The sequence below is a fragment of the Mastomys coucha genome, unplaced genomic scaffold (genome assembly GCF_008632895.1).
Source record: "Mastomys coucha isolate ucsf_1 unplaced genomic scaffold, UCSF_Mcou_1 pScaffold22, whole genome shotgun sequence".
Taxonomy (NCBI): Eukaryota; Metazoa; Chordata; class Mammalia; order Rodentia; family Muridae; genus Mastomys; species Mastomys coucha.
The window spans coordinates 8505122-8515063 of NW_022196905.1; positions in this window are offsets into that span (position 1 = coordinate 8505122).

A 9942-nucleotide genomic window follows, 5' to 3' on the forward strand; every position below is an offset into this window, starting at 1 on the left:
CATGTGGGCACTGGGAACTGAACCTGTATCCTCTACAGAAGCAAGGCGAACTTGACAGATACCTACCTCCTTGACAGGATGAGCAAGGACAGTGTGGTGGTGTGCACCTTCAATCCCAGCACTAGGGGGATGGGAACTTCAGAGGCAGGAAGATCTCTGAGTTTGAGGTTTCAGGACAGTCAGAGCTACACAGAAACCCTTTGTTGAGAGAGAGAGAGAGAGAGAGAGAGAGAGAGAGAGAGAGAGAGAGAGAGAGAAAGGAAAGAGGAAATGAAGTTGTGCAAATGAGTCATAAATCTTACCTAACATCTGACCTTTCCCCCGAGCCCTGGGTCACATGTGCACATCCAATCTCCCCTTCTAGGACACAAGAACACAGAGATGCTGCCAGGTGACACTAGACTCTGGAAAGGAAGGAAGGAAGGAAGGAAGGAAGGAAGGAAGGAAGGAAGGAAGGAAGGAAGGGAGGGAGGGAGGGAGGGAGGGAGGGAAGTAAGCCTCCATCAGTGTGGTAAAAAGACTTTGTTCCAGTGGGTTTGTCCCTATGGTCCCAGACCCTAGTTCTATTACAAGAAAATTTCAGGCAAATCTCATTTGAAGACTAATCTGAAAATACCTAGCTATAACTCATCAAAACTACCAGGGTCGTCAAAAATCAGGAAATGGAGACACTATCATATCCAAGTGAAGCCTAAAGGAGACTTGGCACTAAACCTGGTATTGCATCCTAGATTAGATCCTGGAACAGAAAAAGATTAGATACAAACCAGGTACTACAATAGAATGTGGACTTTAGTTTATAATAAATATGCTGCAGTGTGAAGAGTGGGGGAGAGGTCAAGAGTTTTGAAAGGCATTAAAAACCCCATGATGGGGGCTGGGAAAGGCTCCAGAGTTACTAGCTCTTTCCTTGCTAGCAGAGGACCTGGGTTCAGTTCCCAGAGCTCACAGGGCAGCTCGTAACTATAGGTCCAGTTTCAGGGGATCTAGCCTCTTGGGGAAGAGACATGCACATAGATTCATGAAGACACTCCCACCAACACATATAATAAAAAGACCTTTTAAAAAAAAATAATAAAGAAGTGAAACTTGTGGCAGAGAAGAAGACTGGAAATCTCCCTTGGAGGAAATGCGGTTGATTTGCAAATGAGTCATAAATGTTACCTAACCTCTGACCTTTCCCCCAGCCCTGGCCCACTCTCCCTCTATCCATGTGTGCACACCCAATCTCCCTTTCTAGGACACAAGAACATCTGGCAGATGCCTCTAGACTCTGGTGTCCACCAGTAACACCGCTCTGTCCCTTTAGTTAGGATAACTGTCTTATAACTATGGCATACTAAAAGAGAAACTATACAGTATATGGGAGCTTTGTATTGTTTTTACTTTTTATTTATTAAATTATTTACATCCAAATGTTGCCTCCCTTCTCAGTCCCCCCTCTCAGAGTTCTTCACCCCCTCCTCCCTCCCCTTTGCCTCCCTCATGCACCCACCTACCCACACCTGACCACCCCAACCCCAGCATCCCCCTGTCCTGGGGCATCAAGTCTCTACAGGATTAGGAGCATCCTCTCCCACTGAGGTCAGACATGGACCAGACCATGTCTTTGGTTGGAGGCTTAGTCTCTGGGAGCTCTGAGAGGTCTGGGTTAGTTGACACTGTTTTTCTTCCTGTTGAGTTTCCATCCCCTTCAGCTCATTCAGTCCTTCCCCTAACTCTTTCACAGGGGTCCCTAACCTCAGTCCAAAGGATTGGCTATAAGTATCTGCATCTGTCTCAGTCAGCTGCTGGCAGAGCCTCTCAGAGGACAGCCATGCTAGGCTCCTGTCTGCAAGCACAACATGGCATCAGTAATAGTGTCAGAGTTTGGTGTGCATGGGATGGATCCCAAGTTGGGCTCATCACTGGTCAGCTTTTCCTTCAGTCTCTGCTCCACTTTTGTTCCTGCATTTCCTTTAGACAAGAACAATTCTGGGTCAGAAATTTTGAAAAGGGGGCAAAATCAGGTATGGAGTGGGGGGAGATAGGAGAGAAACCCAGAAGGCTAGGAGAATGAATAGAGATAAGCAATTTCAGGGGAAGAAGGGGACAAAGGGGACAGATGGGACAGAGTAGGAAATCCCTAGAAAGTCCCAGAGACCTGGGATGTGAGAGGCTCCCAGGACTCAATGGACAATGACCTTCGTCAAAATGCCCAACAGTGGGGAGATGGAACCTAAAGAGACCACCACCAGTAGATATACAGAGCCTCCAATGGAGAGATGGGGCCAGCCACCCATCTTCAGAAATTTTGCTGGAGAGATGGCTCAGCAGTTAAGAGCGCTGACTGCTCTTCCAAAGGTCCTGAGTTCAAATCCCAGCAATAGTGGCTTACAACTATCCATAATGAAATCTTATGCCTTCTTCTGGTGTGTCTGAAAACAGCTACATATACTTACATATAATAAATAAATAAATCTTTAAAAACAATTTTTTGATCCAGAATTATAGTTTTCATAATAACTCAAAGACAATTTTATAAGAATGGCTCGGAGAGATGGCCCCTCAGTTAAGAGTGCTGGCTATGCTTTCGAGAAACTGGTTCTCAACACCCATGAAAGGAGGGTCACAGCTGCCTACTCCAGTTCCAGGGGAGCTGGTGCCTCTTCTGGCAACTGTACACATATGTACATACACATACATACATAAATTTAAAAAGTAAACCTTAAATAAATTATAGTGAGTACATGATTTTAGCGACATGACACGTGGTAATTCCACACTGCCACGTGGTCTTTATTCTGTTTTGTCACACGACTCCTCCTAAGCTTCATTCCTATCTGTATAACAATAGGAGGTATGCAAAGCTGCTAATAGTACTGGCCTGTGCCTAGGCACTTCCTGTGTGCCAGACACTGTTCAAAACACTTCCCCTAAAAAACTTGTTTAATCCTCCCAACCCCGTGAGGAAGAGGGTTGATTCCTATGCGTAAGACCCCTGTTTCATCATGGCTTCTTTCTCTTTGTGGTCCAAGCTGGTCTCACATCCATGGTATGGCTAAGTATAACCTGCCTCCCAAATGCTGGGAGGACAGGCATGGCTTATATGGTGATTTGAATAAGAATTGTTCATGAGTTTGAACACATGTATCCCAGTTGGTAGAACTGTTTAGGAAGGATTAAGACATGTGGTCTTGTTGGAGGAGGTGAGTCACAGGGGCAGGCTTTGAGGTCCCCGGAAGACTCCCACCACTCCCAGGGTGCTTTATGCTTGACCATCAAGAAAGATCCGCGCTCTCAGCTGCTGCTTCAGCTCCCTTCTGTCTGGAGCAGCAAGCTCAGCTAAACTCTCTATTTATAAGTTGCCTCAATGATGTTTTATCACTGCAATAGAAAAGAAACTATGGGCTGCTACATCCAGTTTTTTAAAAAAAAAAAAAAATCAAGGTTAAGACAAGATCTCACTCTGTTTCATCCTGGAACTCACTGTGTAGCCCCTGATGGATGACCTTGAACTTGCAGGGATCCTCCTGTTTCCACCTCATATGCACTAGGATTACAGATATGAGCTGTAACGCCTGACTCAGGTAATTACTGGGAGGAAGTCCCCTGAGTATGGAAGTCTCATAGCCCAGGTCTGAATCCCAATGCTGTCTCCACTGAGTGAGTGACAGGCACAGTCAGTCTTTCTCCGGATGTTGCTACTGGTCTGTTGATAAAATCGACTGATGCTACCCACAAACAGAAAGAACAGAGCAATACACACACACACACACACACACACACACACAAACTCTCTGTTTTTTTGTTTTTTGAGACAGGGTTTCTCTGTATATCCCTGGCTGTCCTAGAACTCACTCTGTAGACTAGGCTGGCCTCGAACTCAGAAATCTGCCTGCCTCTGCCTCCCAAGTGCTGGGATTACAGGTGTGCGACACCACTGCCCAGCTATACTGGTCACTTTTAAATACCCTTAAGCTCCGGGGCTGAGAACCCTGCTACAGAGAGTCTGCTCGTGCCCCTTCCATGCCTGGCTGTTCCCTCCTCTTCCCTCTCACCTAAGATTTGTTTAGGGGTCAGAAGACGACAGAACGAGTCAGAAGGGGTTACCACCCTCCAGCAGCCTGAGGTGTGGGATGGTCCTGGAGACCCAAAGCTAATTGCTAAGTTGCCATCTGGTCAGTTGGAGGGCAGGGTCAACTTAGCTCAGCTGCGGAGGTAGAAAGGTACAGGGTTATGGAGGTGACTGGCAGTTAAGGAGCTGGCTGTGGAAGAGTTAGGGCCTGAGTTTACCAGCACAAGAGTGAGAACCAAAGCAAGGCTGTAATCCCCTGCTGGAGATGGACTCAGGGACATCCCTGGGGCTTGCTGGCCAGCTCCTAACCAAACCAGTGAACTCCAGCATCAGAGAGATGATGCTTTTGTTTTTCATTTGTTTCTTTGTTTCTTTGTTTTTCCATTTCTTTCTTTTTTTAATGTCTAGGGAGATTAGACTGGTAGACTTGTATTCATAACCCTGGTCCTGAGACAGTACCTAGCAGGGGACCTGGCATGTACCAGTCACTTGAATCTGGGATGCCTGATGCACATTGTAACTGCTTGCAATCTATAAACTGAGGGTCATGTGTCAGTGCTTCCTCCCTGGCAGGTGAGGTGCCAGGGAGAGGAACCAGAGAGCACAACCATCATGATTGCTGTAGACTTTGATATTTTTTATCCCTGTGTTCTCTGACCCTTAGATTAAGGGCCTCTCAATCTAATCTTAGGTCCATTCATTAGAACTATGTACCTTGGCAGCTAGTCTCTACCCTCCCTAATTTCCTTGGATATCACAGATAAAGGATTACCTACCAGCCTCCCTGCTGATTAGACCCCATTCAGGCCAGCTCCTAGAATTTCCTTGATGTTGAACACCAAGGTTGGGGCTACCAGGAGAGAAATCTCAGCTGATCTCCTCTCTTCAAGGGCAGGGTAGACATGGCTTCTACTTTTGCCAGGTAACAGCAGTAACTGAGACCCCACTCCTGCAGAGTTGCTGAAACCTAACCCCCAAGTCCTGAGGGGAGGATAGGTGATCTCAGGTTCCCTGGCCTTGTTCTATCCCTGGGGAGAGCAGACAAGTCACAGAACGTCAGCCTGGCAGAGAGGAAAAAAACTGAATCAAGAAGTCTCCATGTGCTTTCCTGAAACTCTGACAAAAATGAGTCATAAAGAGAAAGCAGAAAAACAATGAAATGCAGGATTAATGATCTCTGCTATGCCACAAAGCAGGGGGAGTGGCAGGCAATGCCAGTGGACACGAAGTGTGCTATGCGGTGTTCCTGTGTGAGAAGACTGTTTATACCCACCATACATCTGGCTCAGGCCAGGCTGAGAAGGGAAACATGGCTGTGCAGGGCAGTCAGGACCCTGTAGGAACTGTTTGGTGCAGGTGCCCAAGACAACCAGCAGCTACTCTTTCTTTGAAAGAGGACAGACCTGGAGAAGATGGGTATACTTGGAGACTGTCAGCTCAAATAAGACACCATTAACCTGGACAAGAAACAGTTGATGTCTCTGCCCCTCCGTGCTCTGGTGGCTTCCCACATCTCATTTACTCCACATCTCAGTGGGACAGGGCAAGTCTGATCTCAGTTGTCAACTTGATGGGATCGAGAACCATCAATTGAGGTGGGCATGCCTATGGAAGATTGCTTTGATTCAGTTTGTTGAGGTGGAAAGATCTGTGTGGGTCCCACTGTTCCCTGGGATGGGACCTAGGACTGTATTAAATGGAGAAATGAGGGATTGGAGAGATGGTTCAGTGGTTAGCAGCACTTGCTGCTCTTTCAGAGAACCTGGGTTCAGTTCCCAGAACCCACATCTAGAACTCCAGTTCTAGGGAATTCAAGGACCTCTTCTGGTTTTCTCAGGTGCCATGCATAAGTGTAGCACACAGACAAACATGCAAGGAAAACACTCATAAAATAAAATTAAATAAAAATAAGAATGTGAACTGAGCACAGGCCTTTGTTCCTCTTCATGACGGTGAGTGTCCTGTGACCAGCGACGGTGAGTGTCCTGTGACCAGCGACTGTGACCAGCGATGGTGAGTGTCCTGTGACCAGCTGCCTCAGGCTCTTGGTGCCCTGGCTCCTCCACCAGGAAGGACTGTAGCCTCAGACTGGGAGCCAAACCTCTTTCGCCAGTAAGTTGCTTTTGTCTGTCTTCCTTCCCTTCTTTCTCTTTAGATTTAGATTATGTGTTTGAGTGCTTTGCCTTTGTAGTGTGCATGGAGTGCCCATGAAGACCCCTTGGAACTGGAGTTTGAGACAGCTGTGAGCTTCCCCATGTGGGTGTTGGGACCCATATCTAGGTCCTCTGGAAAAGCAGCCGGTGCTCTTAATGCTGAGCCATCTCTTGAGCCCTGCTTAGTTCATTGCCAGAGGAAGGTGGATCAAGACCAGCCTGGTCTACATAGGAGTTCCAGAGCAGCTAGGACCACATAGAGAGGTCCTACCTAAAAACAACAACAATAATAACAAGAGGAGGAAGAGGAGGAGAAAGAGGAGGAGAAAGAGGAGGAGGAGGAGGAGGAGGAGAAGGAGGACGACGTCATCGTCGATGAAGATTCTCACTTTCAGTATGTTGTCCCTACTTGTATTCCAGTGCTGGGGGAGGGGCGGGAGGATTGCAAGCTTGAGGCCAGCCTAGGGTATATAGTTTGACTCTATCTCTAAAGTTTTTTCTCTTTGTAAATCCTATGCATTCTTTTACCTTAAGAGCACACACATCTTCTGTGCAAAGTGCCAGACCTGGACTCTGCCCTGGCCTATCACAGAGAAGGCTCTGTGAGGAGGTAGGACTAACCAGCAGCTGCCTCTGTGTGACTAGCCTGCCTCTGACTGACAGTTCAATCCAGGACTCTCCCCCATGACACCAGCTGGTTGCCTTCCTTCTCACTACATTTGGAAAAAATGATTGAGGTGGCAGTGGGCTAGCCATGTGATCTTGCGTGCTGAAGCACTTCAAAGTGGGGACGGGTGCTCTGGCTTTCCCCAGGTTCTGTTAAGTAAAGGTCATGGTGTTTGTGAAAATGTGTGTGTACAGTGGTTGGCTCATGGGAAAAGGTTTCAAAGGCTATCTCTGAGATAAGGTTGGCTCTAGGGGACGCTCTACAGAAGCCCGGTGCCACCCCTGGCCCTCACTGGATGAGTGGATCTGGAAAATCTGGTCCTTCCCTTCCTATCTGGGTCGATGAGCTCTGCCTCTATCACTCATTTGCAGAGGTTACTTGCTCTAAGACAGCACTCCACCTACACAAAGAGGGCAAGAACAAAGAAAGTTTAGGCCCAACGACAGACAGTTTCAGGTCTGTCTCTGCAACGGCAGTTTTTTTCTGGCCGCGTGTTCCCGATCCTGTCTCCGCAGAGAATGACATGTCTTTCTCTCGGTTTCTTCTGAGGTGGCCCGCAGCACTCAACACTAGTGTTTTGGTTTTAATCTCAGCCCCATGTTCAGGTCAGTAAAGCCTTTCCGAACAAGAACAGAATGTCTTCCTATCAATTTTAGTCCAGCAAGTCATGTAGGGAGCAGAACTCATAGACGGTTAGGTGCTAGGCTAATACCCACTCGCCTTCTGCCTTTCCTGTATAATTAGGATGTCGAAAAGCACAAAAGGCCAGTTCATATGGAAGGCTGCAGTTCATTTGGAGACAGGGCTCACAAAGGCTACAAGAGCAGGAGAGGCCTGGTGCTCCTGACTGCTCAGTTAACCAGTGGATGGAAAGGAGGGTTCCTCTCTGCAGAGCAGCCCCCAGAAGCCAGACTTACTGTAGGCACGGCCTTGAAACCCTTTCCTGTGAGCCATTCATCACGGGCTCATGTCGGAGTGTGTCAGATAGAACTCAAAGCATGATTCGAGGCTAGTAACCACGTTGTTGTCACGGAAGCCCAGAAAGGGGGCTGGAGAGATACGTGCACGTGTGGCTTCAGAGAATTAAATGAATGAACACAACAGGTGCCAACCCTATAGAAAGAACTAAGGGCCACTGTGGAAAGCTGGCTTGGGGAGAGGTGCTCTTTCCTAGTGAAGAGCATACCATTGTCCAGTGCCAGACAGCCCTGAAAACATACATGCAAGTAACATTATATGGAGTGAACAGGATATATATAGGAATATGTATATATATATGCATGTCATAACAGTTAATGAAAAAAGAGGCTGCCAGCTTGGTCTACAGAGCGAGTTCCAGGATAGCCAGTACTACACAGAGAAACCGTATCTCAGAAAAAAAGAAAAGAAAAACCAAACCAAAAGGCAGATATTTTACTAAGTAAAAGCCAGGGCTAGATAAATGGCTCAGCAGAATGCTTAAATGTTCTTGCAGAGGACCCAAGTGCTCCTCCCAACACATCAGGTGGCTCCCAACCATTTAAAATTCTTCCTCCAGGGAATCCAATGCCTCTAATCATATCCATGATCACCTGTGCTCATCTGTGCATGCCCATACAGACACATAAGTAGAAATAGAAAATAAAAAAATTATTTTTTTCCAAGACAGGGCTTCTCTGTGGAGCCCTGGCTATCCTGGAACTCAAGCTGTAGACCAGGCTGGCCTGGAACTCAGAAATCTGCCTGCCTCTGCCTCCCAAGTACTGGGATTAAAGGCCACCAATGCCCGGTGAAAATAAATCTTTAAAATATTAGAAACTAATAATGTAGTTATTGAAATGACTATACATGGTCTTATTTGTGCTTTCTATACATATGGAGTTTTTGCATCCAGACATCAACATACATTAGAAAAAATCTGGCAGAATATGTATTAAGTTGCATGTATGCATTAATGCAGAGTAGACTTGGAATGTTTTCATTTGCTTCTTTTTTGTTTCTTTGCAGATTCTAACTTTCCATTTTTTCACAGAATAGATGTAATATTTTGTTGTTTTTTTTTGTTTGTTTGTTTTTTAAATCACCAAAGAGATATATTTTAATTTAAAAGCTATGATGTAGGGGGCAGTTTTGATGCTAAGGTCCTATTCCCTACTTGATTCTTGATCTGTCAGTAAAGAAAGCCATGGGCCAATTGCTGGGTGGAAGGGCCGACAGGACTTTCAAGGCCCTGGAGAAAAAAGGGAGCCACATGGAAGGGAGAGGGAGTTCGCTATGCTTTGGAAAGAGGAGAACCTGGCAACCATGTGAGGTCTCAGGAGAAGTGGTGGGCTCCTTTAGGCAGGTTATCAGAGATGTTTATCAGGGGCAAGATTCAACTGACTGACTAAAATTTAGAGCAGATGGGAGAGTGGAGCTAAGAGTAATGATTTTCCAGGTGGGAGATAGTAGCCTCCAGCAATTGTGCCCAGAAGGCACATTGAAAATAAACAGCTGTGTGTGTGTCCTTTATCCATGGATTCAAGGGAAGCTGGGATGGGGCTGGTAGTGCGGGGTAGCGAAAGGCTATATGCAACACTATGACTGTCTGGATGCAGCAGCACATGGCTGTAATTCCAGTGCTCAAAAAGTGGAGGCAAGAGGATGAGGAGTTCAAACTCAGCTTCAGCTATCTAGTAAGTACAAAGGGTACAGCCTGGGCTACAGAAGACCATAGCTCAACACACACAGACATACAAATAAATACACTTTCATGTGTGTACACATTCAAGTGCACACATGTACTCATATGTACATACTCTCATGTGTGTACACATACACTCATGTACACACACACACACACACACACACACACACACGCACGCGCACACACATACACATACACACATTTAGATCTGTCTCAGCCTGTGTCACCTGGTTTGAAATAATCTCAAATCAAGCTATAAGAAATTGATGAAATTATGTATCACATGGAAACAGTTAAATACATTTCAAATATATATATTTAGAGTATATTTTATGTCCTGCGCTATCTCCCGCCAGCAGGAACAACGCGGCACACACAGGATCCTTCTGCAGTACAAGCT